This window comes from Muntiacus reevesi, chromosome 7 (genome assembly GCF_963930625.1).
Source record: "Muntiacus reevesi chromosome 7, mMunRee1.1, whole genome shotgun sequence".
NCBI classification, from domain to species: Eukaryota; Metazoa; Chordata; class Mammalia; order Artiodactyla; family Cervidae; genus Muntiacus; species Muntiacus reevesi.
Window position 1 is genome coordinate 6,973,406 of NC_089255.1, and position 11,128 is coordinate 6,984,533.

Below are 11,128 nucleotides of genomic sequence, written 5' to 3' on the forward strand. Positions count from 1 at the left end.
CTCATCACACACACATGCTTTTTGTCGTTTTCCTCCTGAGCAAGTTGGGAAGCTGCTGAGGCAGGTGTGGGCCCTCAGGCTGTGCGGCCCTTTCAGACGGTTGTTCTCTTAAGGCCGGGGGAAGCCTGGCGCCTCCATCTGGGGTTGGGGTGGGATCAGGTGGTTACACGGTAGGTGCCTTCAACCTGACCGACCCCTGGTCTGGCATGGGGCCAGGACTCTGGCAGATCTTTCTACTGGTGCGGCTGCTGCTCTAACAGTCCTGGATTTCAGTCTGAGGGGCACAGGATGATTGTGAACATGTTGCATGAGAAACGTGTGTCTATCTGGAAGCGCACAGTCAGCAGACTCCCACGGAGAGGCCAAGTGCTGCTTAATATTAAAGACAGAGTTAAAAAAAATTAATCTTGAAGATACAACCAACTAGAAACTAGTATGGTATTTGGTTTTGTGTCTCCCACGTGTGATCCCTCCCCACCCCACCCCAAATCACCCGAGTTCTCCACATTTTCACAGAATGGTATGACTGTCCCAGGAAAAGACATTTTTAGCCCCCTATCCCCCTCACTTTCCTTCCCCTTGGTCTCTGCTCTCTCTCCCAAAGGGCCAAATAAGGCAGTAGAGGGCCAAAGGGGGAAAAAAGATCCACCTCTCAAGAGCTTTGTGCGGATAGCACTCCCCACTCACTCTTTTCCCCTCCCGCACTCTAGCTCTGACTGCCTAGCACTTGAACTTCCCAGGATGGTGGGTCCGGAGTAAGATTACTCAGAGGCAAGGAGCTGATCATCCCACCAACCATTCAACTGGTTAATTCTGAAGCCAGAAGGCCATGCGCCTAAGGGTGGGAGGGCCCTGTGCCAACTGCGGACATAAAGCACACAGGCACCCGTGTGTGTTGTCGCAGACGCTTGGCGGGCAAGCATCAGGACCGGAGTCCGAGGGGAGGCTACAGGCACCAGCTGTGTTGCCTCCCTTGCTTTCCTGTCACTTGAAACTGGGCTTCCCTGATGGCTCAGGTTGGTAAAGAATCTGCCTGCAGTGCGCGAGACCTGGGTTCGATCCCTGGGTTGGGAAGGTACCCTGGAGAAGGGAAAGGCTCCCCACGCCAGTATTCTGGCCTGGAGAATTCCATGGACTGTATAGTCCATGGGGTCGCAAAGAGTCAGACAGGACTGAGCGACTTTCACTTCACTTCATTTGAAACGGAAAACAGGGCTTAGTGGATGAGGTGGGGACAGGGAAGGGAGCAAGTTTGTCTCAGTCACCACTGTAAAATCAGCTGGGATTGTATGTGAGAAACGACACTGTAAAGCAAATCCGGAGGACTGTTAGCCCTAAATGATGCACGATGGCAGGACCACTCCCCCCAGCTGTCTCCTAGCCTGGGCGGTCACAAAGGAGATCAACACCGGTGCCCCACCTCCCCACCCATTTCACCACGGGGACAGGGGCTGTAGCCTCAGGCTCCTCTGGTCTAGGGTATGACCTGTGAACAACCTACCTCACGCTGAAACCTTGATTGCTCTTAGTAGGAAAGTCAAGTCAGGTCTGTATGAGCAGCCCACTCACCTCTGGCCATGGCTCCGTCAGCAAATCTGGATTCTCTCACCAATACTGCACAACCCTTGGTAAGTAGCCAAAGCTTGAAGCTGGTTGCTGGTACAGCCTGGATAATTACAATTTTAAATCGAAAGCTATTGAGGAAAGGTCCATCTTTAAGTTGCTTTCAGGACAGTGCCTACCCAGGCCTGTAGAATCGAAACCTTGAACAAACTTGAGCACTCTACTCCACTAGAGAAAACAAAACTAAAATGATAAAAATATGTGCAAATAAAAGTTGAGATTTTTTGTTTTCCCTATTTCAGTGGTAAATCTTGCCCACATTTCCCCCCAGACCAAGGTCTCTTGAAGACAGGGACCATGTCTTTTCTTGTAACTTAGTACAGTACCTTAAGTTTTAAGGTCCTCTATTATTGTTCAATGACTGACACAATGAACTGTTGTAATTAGGACTTATTCCAAAGGGGAAAATACAAGCTTCAGTAGGAAGAGTACAGCAGTGTTGAGGGGGCTGGCAATTCCACCCGTGGCTCTGCAACTAGCTAGCTGTGAACCCTTGGTTCCTTGGCTTCGTGTTCGCCTCAGCTTTGTTTTCAGTCACTAAGTCAACACTGCCGACTCTGCGACCCCACAGACTTCCCTGTCCTTTATCTCCTGGAGTTTGCCCAAACTCATGTCCATTGAAATGGTGATGCCAACCGTCTCATCCTCTGTTGTCCCCTTCTCCTGCCCTCAATCTTTCACTGCATCAGGATCTTTTCCAGTGAGTTGGCTCTCTGCATCAGGTGGCCAAAGTATTGGAGCTTCAGCTTCAGCATCACTCCTTCCAATGAATATTCAGGGTTGATTTCCTTTAGGGTTGACTGGCTTGATCTCCTTGTTGTCCAAAGGACTCTCAAGAATCTTCTCCAGCACCAGTTTGAAAGCATCAATTCTTCGGCACTCAGCCTTCTTTATAGTCCAACTCTCACATCCATACGTGACTACTGGAAAAACCTTGGATTTGCTGGCTTCTAAGACCTTATCTGGGCTTCCCTGGTGGATCAGATGGTAAAGAATCTGCCTACAATGCACAAGACCTGATTCGGTCCCTCGGTCAGGAAGATTCCCTGGAGAAGGGAATGGCGACCTACTCCAGTATTCCTGCCTGGAGAATTCTGTGGACAGAGGAGCCTGGCTGGCTATACCCCATGGGTCACAAAGAGTTGGACACGATTGAGCGACTAACGCTTTCACTTTTTTTTCACTTTTCAAGGCCTATATATTCCAGAACATGCTTTTATTTACCCTCTCCTCATGTATATACATGACTCATATACATGAGTCAGTTGGGCTGATAAGCTAGTCTAGCTTGTTAGTAGAGCTGCTAGAATACAACAGCAATGTCACAGTAGTTACATAATCCAACTGCCAGAGTTAAGTCCAGGAATGTGGACTCAGTCCTAGAGATACAGGTACTGTTAGCTTTAGATAGCCAAGGCACTGTTTCCTAGGTGGCACGAGTGGTAAAGAACCCACGAGTGGTAAAGGAGACGCAGGAGACCTGGGTTCGACCCTGGGTTGGGAAGATCCCCTGGAGGAGGGCATGGCAACCCACTCAACAGTATTCTTGCCTGGAGAATCCCATGGACAGAGGAGCCCTGTGGCTACAGTCCACAGGGTCGCAAAGAGTTGGACACAACTGAAGTGACTTAGCATGCACATTCAAGGCATTAGGTATGAATGGCCTACTTGATCAGCAGAAAAGAGATCATGTAGGAGACTCTCACCGCTACTCTGATTCTCCAGCTCTGAATGCTTCCCATTCATTTACAAACACGGCAGTGACTGCTGGGCAGCCATCACTTCCATTTACTGACAATGTCACTATTTCTGACATTAGCATGAGAATCATACACCAGTAAAAACATCAATAATGGTTGGCTTATTCTATATCCAAATCAGGAACCACGTCCCACTGATTTTTCTTAGATATGTAAAACAATAATGCTCAAGAAGGCTCTCCCCCCCTGCTGGGAAAGAGATCAAACTACTTCACAGAGCAAAGTTTTCCATGAACTGCCTCTGCCTCTCTCTAGTTTTCTCCCTTAGCAGACATATCCTGTAGGCTAGAGTCCAGGTAAACCGAGTGACTTACTGTTTGACTCAAAGCCCCGAGATGTGTGTTGTTTGTCGTGATGTGTCTTACTCAGCCTCATACCTTCAGCACTCAAAAGACAGTTTGTGGGCCCGTATCTGTGGTTGACCAAATTGTTCCTTACATTTGCACAGTGCTGTAGAGTCCAAAGCATTGTTCATACATTATCTCACTCTTCCCCAAACAATTCTGCAGTGTAGGTGATTTCATATTATTTTATAGAAGAAAAAAAATAGATGTAGAGACACTGAAATGACTTGGTAAGATCAAGTCATTCCAAGCGAGAGACCAAGAAAAACTCTGATCTTCTGGCCTCTAAATTTCATTCCCTTTCAGTATGTTGAAAACATGGTATCCAGAAACATGGGGAGAAATTCACTTAGAAGGAACAGAAAAATCTACTGGATGTTAGGAATGAAAAGACAAAGTCACAAGCCAAAAATTATAGTTTTAATTCAAATAATTGGCAAAGTAGAACAGCTGACTTACTAATTTCCTGCTACTGCCACGCATGGAAGTTGAACTTGTTGAAACACAGCAACAATCCAGGCCCTATTTACCTTTTGAGGACACAACTGAAAACCAAGAATCAAAGACTTTCACACACCTCATATGTGGGGAAGTCTACCGTTCATGCACTTTATTAAAATGCTCTTGATTGCAAAGCCTATTTCCTTTTAGTGTAGATACATTTCTAAAAAGCTTGGTTATGACAAAAACAACGAAGGCTATATATTCCCAATCCTAGAACACTGCGTATGTAGTGGGTGCTCAATAAATACTCTGCAGCTTGTTTTCAGGGCTGTATGATTAGTGCCATCTATCCACATTGCTGAAATGGTTGGATGTTGATTACATCTTGATTTAGCTACCATACAAGGATTCCCTGCTGCCAGGCCCAAGTACCACTTAGGTCTCCCTATCACAAGGAGTAGAGACATTAAAGAATCACAATCAACTGACCAAGTGTGGATCCAAAGCATGTTTTAGTCACTACCTCAGTGGTCATTTTGCAGTAGGCTGTCCACAAAAGTGACACTATGTTGGATCTCATCGTTGGGTTGAAAAATCCAAGATTAAAATATTCTCCTTGGGCTTGTTTGTGGTGATGTTTCACCCTTCCAAAGTAGAAGACAGGAAGGAAGTTGAGGTGCTAAATGATGGTCAAATTTGAACTTTTAAGACAAAATTTATATATCTAGCAGGGTTTTGTAACACAGATATTGTAGCTTTGTGAAGCTGACACTGAAGTGTGGTGTTAAGACCTTTACTCCAAAGTTCTAGTCTTCAAGCCTGTTGGCTCTTCTATTCTGTCAAACACTGTATTATAGATATTAAATATTAGCACGTAAGACACTAAAAAGTAGAGTCTAATGGAGAGAAGACTTGAGTTACTCAGTAGGCCTGGAACCCTGGCCCACTTTCTTATCTTTACGTGTGCTACCACCACCTCCCATCACCACCACCCGCTGCCACCCAGTGGGTTGTAAGGGGAGAAGTTGGATAAAATGAGGGCAAGATGTGTGGCACACGTGATGGAGACATCATTTGGCACCTCAATGATCATACAGTCTGGGTGATAAAACCTTGGTTGGGAATCTTGAGTGATTTAAAACGTCTTTAAGATTTGTTCTAGACATCCTCATTTGGCACCTCAATGATCATAAAGTCAGGGCAATAAAATCTTGGTTGGGAATCTTGAGTAATTTCAAATGTCTTTGTTCTAGACATCCTCACTTGGCATCTCAACAATCCTAAAGTCTGGGCAATAAAGTCTTGGTTGGGAATCTTAAGTACTTTAAAACATCTTGAAGATTTGCTCTAGCACTAAACTCACAGAATTCATTGGAGAACAAGCAGGCCACACAAAATAGTGTATGATATTGTTTAAGGCTATTCAGTGTACAGACATAGAAGGTTGATTAAATTTTTATGGGAAGACAATGCAAATGCTAATAATCTGAGAGTCCTGTGGTGTAGATCAAAACAATGACAAGAAAATCTGGGCGATGCCTTAAAAACAATTGGAAATGGCTAGCTAGACTATACCACATGTCCAGGTTATATCCAAAAGTCAAGCCTAAGGCAAAAACCGAACAAAGTTAGAACTGCTCTTGAAAAACGTGCCACAAAGACAATACTATTTGTCAATAAAGCAACACAACAGCCAGATTTCCTCTCTGGCAACCCAGATTATGTAGTTGGTTGTATCTGTGGTCATAATGTTTGGATGGTATGTCTCTTTGAACACCAGCAAAGAAATATGCTCAGTGCCTTTCAGTATGGAGGAAATCAATTACCAGGTGAATTGCAAATGCACAATTCTCATCTTATGGTAGTTTGAGAGTGTAAATTTCTTGAGTATAACAAGTGGAGCTGGTTGTATTATTTAAATAAACGAGTAACGATTTATTTATGGTTAAGTGCACATAGCTAAGTTTTATATGTGTATGAATGGCACTGTTTTAGAAATGGCCACTTGCATATGGCTCCATTTTTCAGCAACTGGAAAAAAAAAAAAAAACCAAAAAAACCAAAAAAACCCCCCACAAACACCAAACTTTTGAACCAGGGTCTGTAACTGAAAAATCTCATTTAGAATTGTAACCTACTACATATAAACAAAAGTAGGAAGTCAAGAAATACTTGGAGTAACAGGCAAATTTGGCCTTGGAGTACAGAATGAAACAAGGCAAAGGCTAACAGAGTTTTGCCAAGAGAATGCACTGGTCATAGCCAACACCCTCTTCCAATAACACAAGAAAAGACTCTACATATGGACATCACCAGATGGTCAACACCAAAATCAGATTGATTATATTCTTTGCAGCTAGAGATGGAGAAGCTCTATACAGTCAGCAAAAACAAGACTGGGAGCTGACTGTGGCTCAAATCATGAACTCCTTAATGCCAAATTCAGACTTAAATTGAAGTATGGAAAACCACTAGACCATTCAGGTATGACCTAAATCAAATCCCTTACGATTATACAGTAGAAGCGACAAATAAGATTCAAGGGATTAGATTTGATAGAGTGCCTGATGAACTATGGACAGAGGTTCGTGACATTGTACAGGAGGCAGGGATCAAGAACATCCCAAAGAAAAAAATGTAAAAAGGCACAATGGCTGTCTGAGGAGGGCTTACAAATAGCTGAGAAAAGAAGAGAAAGGCAAAGGAGAAAAGGAAGGATATACCCATCTGAATGCAGAGTTCCAAAGAATAGCAAGGAGAAATAGAAAGCCTTCCTCAGTGATCAATGTAAAGAAACAGAGGAAAACAATAGAATGAGAGTCTAGAGATCTCAAGAAAATTAGAGATAGCAAGGGAACATTTCATGCAAAGATGGGCACAATGAAGGACAGAAATGGTATGGACCTAACAGAAGCAGAAGCTATTAAGAGGTGGCAAGAATACACAGAAGTATACAGAAAAGATCTTCAGGACCCAGGTAACCATGATGGTGTGATCACTCACCTAGAGTCAGACATCCTGAAATGCAAAGTCAAGTAGGCCTTAGGGAGCATCACTACAAACAAAGCTAGTGGAGGTGATGGAATTCCAGTTGAGCTGTTTCAAATCCTAAAAGATGATGCTGTGAAAGTGCTGCACTCAATATGCCAGCAAATTTGGAAAACTCAGCAGTGGCTGCAGGACTGGAAAAGGTCAGTTTTCATTCCAATCCCAAGGAAAGGCAATGCCGAAGAATGCTCAAACTACCTCACATTTGCACTCATCTCACACGCTAGCAAAGTAATGGTCAAAATTCTCCAAACCAGGTTTCAACAATACATGAATCGTGAACTTCCAGATGTTCAAGCTGAATTTAGAAAAGGCAGAGGAACCAGAGATCAAGTTGCCAACATCTGTTGGATCACAGAAAAAGAAAGGGAGTTCCAGAATAACATCTACTTCTGCTTCATTGACTATGCCAAAGCCTTTGACTGTGTGGATCATAAAAGCTGTGGAAAATTCTTCAAGAGATGGGAATACCAGACCACCTTACCTGCCTCCTGAGATATCTGTATGCAGGGCAAGAAGCAACAGTTAGAACTGGACATGGAACAACAGACTGGTTCCAAATCGGGAAAGGAGTACATCAAGGCTGTATATTGTCACCCTGCTTATATAACTTATATGCAGAGTTATGTCACGTGAAATGCCAGGCTGGATGAAGCACAAGGTGGAATCAAGATTGCTGGATGAAATATCAATAACCTCAGACACGTAGATGACACCACCCTTATGGCAGAAAGTGAAGAAGAACTAAAGAGTCTCTTGATGAAAGTGAAAGAGGAGAGTGGAAAAAGTTGGCTTAAAACTCAACATTCAGAAAACGAAGATCATGGCATCTGGTCCAATCACTTCATGGCAAATATATGGGGAAACAATGGAAACAGTGAGAGACTTTCTTTTCTTGGGCTCCAAAATCACTGCAGGTGGTGACTGCAGTGAAATTAGAAGATGCTTACTCCCTGGAAGGAAAGTTATGACCAACCTAGACAGCATATTAAAAAGCAGAGACATTACTTTCCCAACAAATGTCTGTCTAGTCAAAACTATGGTTTTTCCAATAGTCATGTACGGATGTGAGAGTTGGACTATAAAGAAAGCTGAGTGCTGAAGAATTGATACTTTTGAACTGTGGTGTTGGAGAAGACTCTTGAGAGTCCCTTGGGCTGCAAGGAGATCCAACCAGTCCATCCTAAAGGCATCAGTCCTGGGTGTACATTGGAAGGACTGATGCTGAAGCTGAAACTCCAATACTTTGGCCACCTGATGCGAAGAACTGACTCATTAAAGACCCTGATGCTGGGAAAGATTGAAGGTGGAGGAGAAGGGGAGGACAGAGGATGAGATGGCTGGATGGCATCACTGACTCAATGGACATGAGTTTGGGTAAACTCTGGGAGGTGGTGATGGACAGGGAGGCCTGGCGTGCTGTGGTCCATGGGGTTGCAAAGAGTCGGACACGACTAAGCGACCAAACATACATACATACACACATATATATATGAAAAGATTAAAAAAATATTTACGTCTATTACATCCTATGTATTTGGGTCTATTCCATTCTGTTAAATTTTTTTAGGTAACAACTCAGTAGTTTCCTTGATGCCCAACTGGGGTTACAACCTATAGTCTGAAGAGCATTCAACTGGAGTATTTCAAGCTCTTAACTGAGAATTACGTAGAATTATGTAGGTCTGTACCTGGGGGTTAAGAAAAACAACCAAGCAAGCACATTTGTCCATAATATTTTAATACTTTTCCACTTTTAAATACTGGTTTTAATTTTGTGATTGTAACATGGAAGATCCAACTTTATTATTTTTTAAAAACATCATCAGGATCATAAAGCTATTTAGAATAGTTACACTCTACACACTCCCAAGGTACGTAAAATGATTATGTTTTGAGTTGTAGATGAACAATGACAATAATCCAAATATACTGTCTGTACAACTTCTGGATGAAATACTGGTGAAAAGTGTTTAACTGGACAACAACTAATAAGTTTAAAGATAACCAGCACAATTTCACAAGAGAACCAGCTCAGCCCAACTAAAATTTTCTCAATAGCAATGGACACTGATGTTGTAGAGGAGTACCAATTAGTTGATGAAACTGAACAAACGGGAACCTCATCCCTCCTTTTCCTTCTTTTGTATTCTTACAGCTCTCCCAGTCACCACCCTCCTTGGTCTGGCTCCCCCTTGGGCGAACCCAAATCAACAGCTGCTATGATATAACCTCTACCTCACAATCAGGACTCCTGAATTCCAAGTGGAACACAGGCTCTCCTGAACTGTGCAGTGGGCACTCAGGGACAAACCTCTCATCGCCAGTACTTCTCATGTTTCTATCACAGTACAAAAGAGCAACTGAGTAGAAAAGAGCAAAATCTTTTTTTTTTTTTTTTTGGGGCTTGGGGAAGAGAAGTAGGAAATAACTGTAGATAAGAAAACATCATGTATATTCAGCATGTTGGAATTAGCCATATGGAAATAATTCTAGAGAGGGTCTAGTACCTTTAGCGGTACTAAAGGGCTAGTACCGCTCCAAATTTTGATTTCCTTTAAACTTCTTTCGTATTCCCTAACTCATTTTCTAAATCTGGTTGGGCAGGATTAACCCTAGTGAAGTTCCAGTGCAATTATCTGAGGATAAAACATACATTTTTCTTTTCTTTTTTTAATACAAATATTTTTAGTGTAATCATTTTATTTACAGAATAAGTTGCAGAAGTATATCATTAACATTTAGTGCAAATGCAACTAATGAAGATTTATACACTGCTCTGTAAACTGTCCATACCTTTGTAAAATAAAGCTATCCAATTTAGTCATGATAGTTACCAGAAATGATGAACAGAGAAACATTTATAGTGGGCATATAGAATATTTTTGAAGATTCCCATCAGTTGCTATGGTGAATAAACCTTTCCTCCCCAACCCTCCCATCCCAATTGCAGAACTGATTGTAAAATAAAATACACATTTGAGGTATAAATTTTTCTTTCTTAAACATCATGATATAAAATGTTAACGGTGATGTAGTAAACTGATAAGATAATTTGTTTTATTTGCCTTAACTAGCATTACCACCATATAGGCACTTCTCCACGTAGTCAAATTATGAACGGCATTTTTCTGTAATAAGGCATATTCCATGCACATCATTTAGAGAAAGGTAAATTAAAAAATAGAAAAGATTTATGGAGCATGAAATCTGTGTGCATGTAATGTGAGCATATGCTTTATATGTATTTTTTCTCTCTGTACAGAATAATAAATACCACTATATCTGATGCAAGTAATTAACTTCCAGGATTGTGTATATTAAGTGATCAGACTAATCCCATCATTAAGTTATCACCTTGCATTTATCATTAAGACTCCACTACCATGTATGAAATATATACAGGACATGTTCCACATGACATGACTTTCTGCTTTACAAAATGGGTCTGGTTTCTGTGTTTCTACAGAGATGAACAAGTCAGCAAAGCATCTACAAAATGCCTCTGATTTATGTAAGCACACTTGTGTATAAACAAAATGAAGATTCTGAAGTGGGCAGTCATTTCTACTTCAATAAGTTCCATTCCCTGCCTCAACTCCATGTGTCAAAGTTTTCAAAGAGGCCTAAAACTAAAAAAGGTATTTTACATTTAACTTCTTACAACAACTAAAGATAGAATTTCAGTTTGAATCACACGGACTTCTTTTCTGCCCTGCTAAAGTTTCTGATCAAGAGGCAAACAGGAGTGATACCCACATTTTCTATGCCTATCTTGTAACACAGCTTTTAAACTGACCCAAATTAGAAGAACAAACAAACATACGTTACTGAATACTAGAAATATTGAATCAAATGTCAAACAGCGAGATTTGCTGGAACAAGTAATACCGTATGTCCTCTCACATG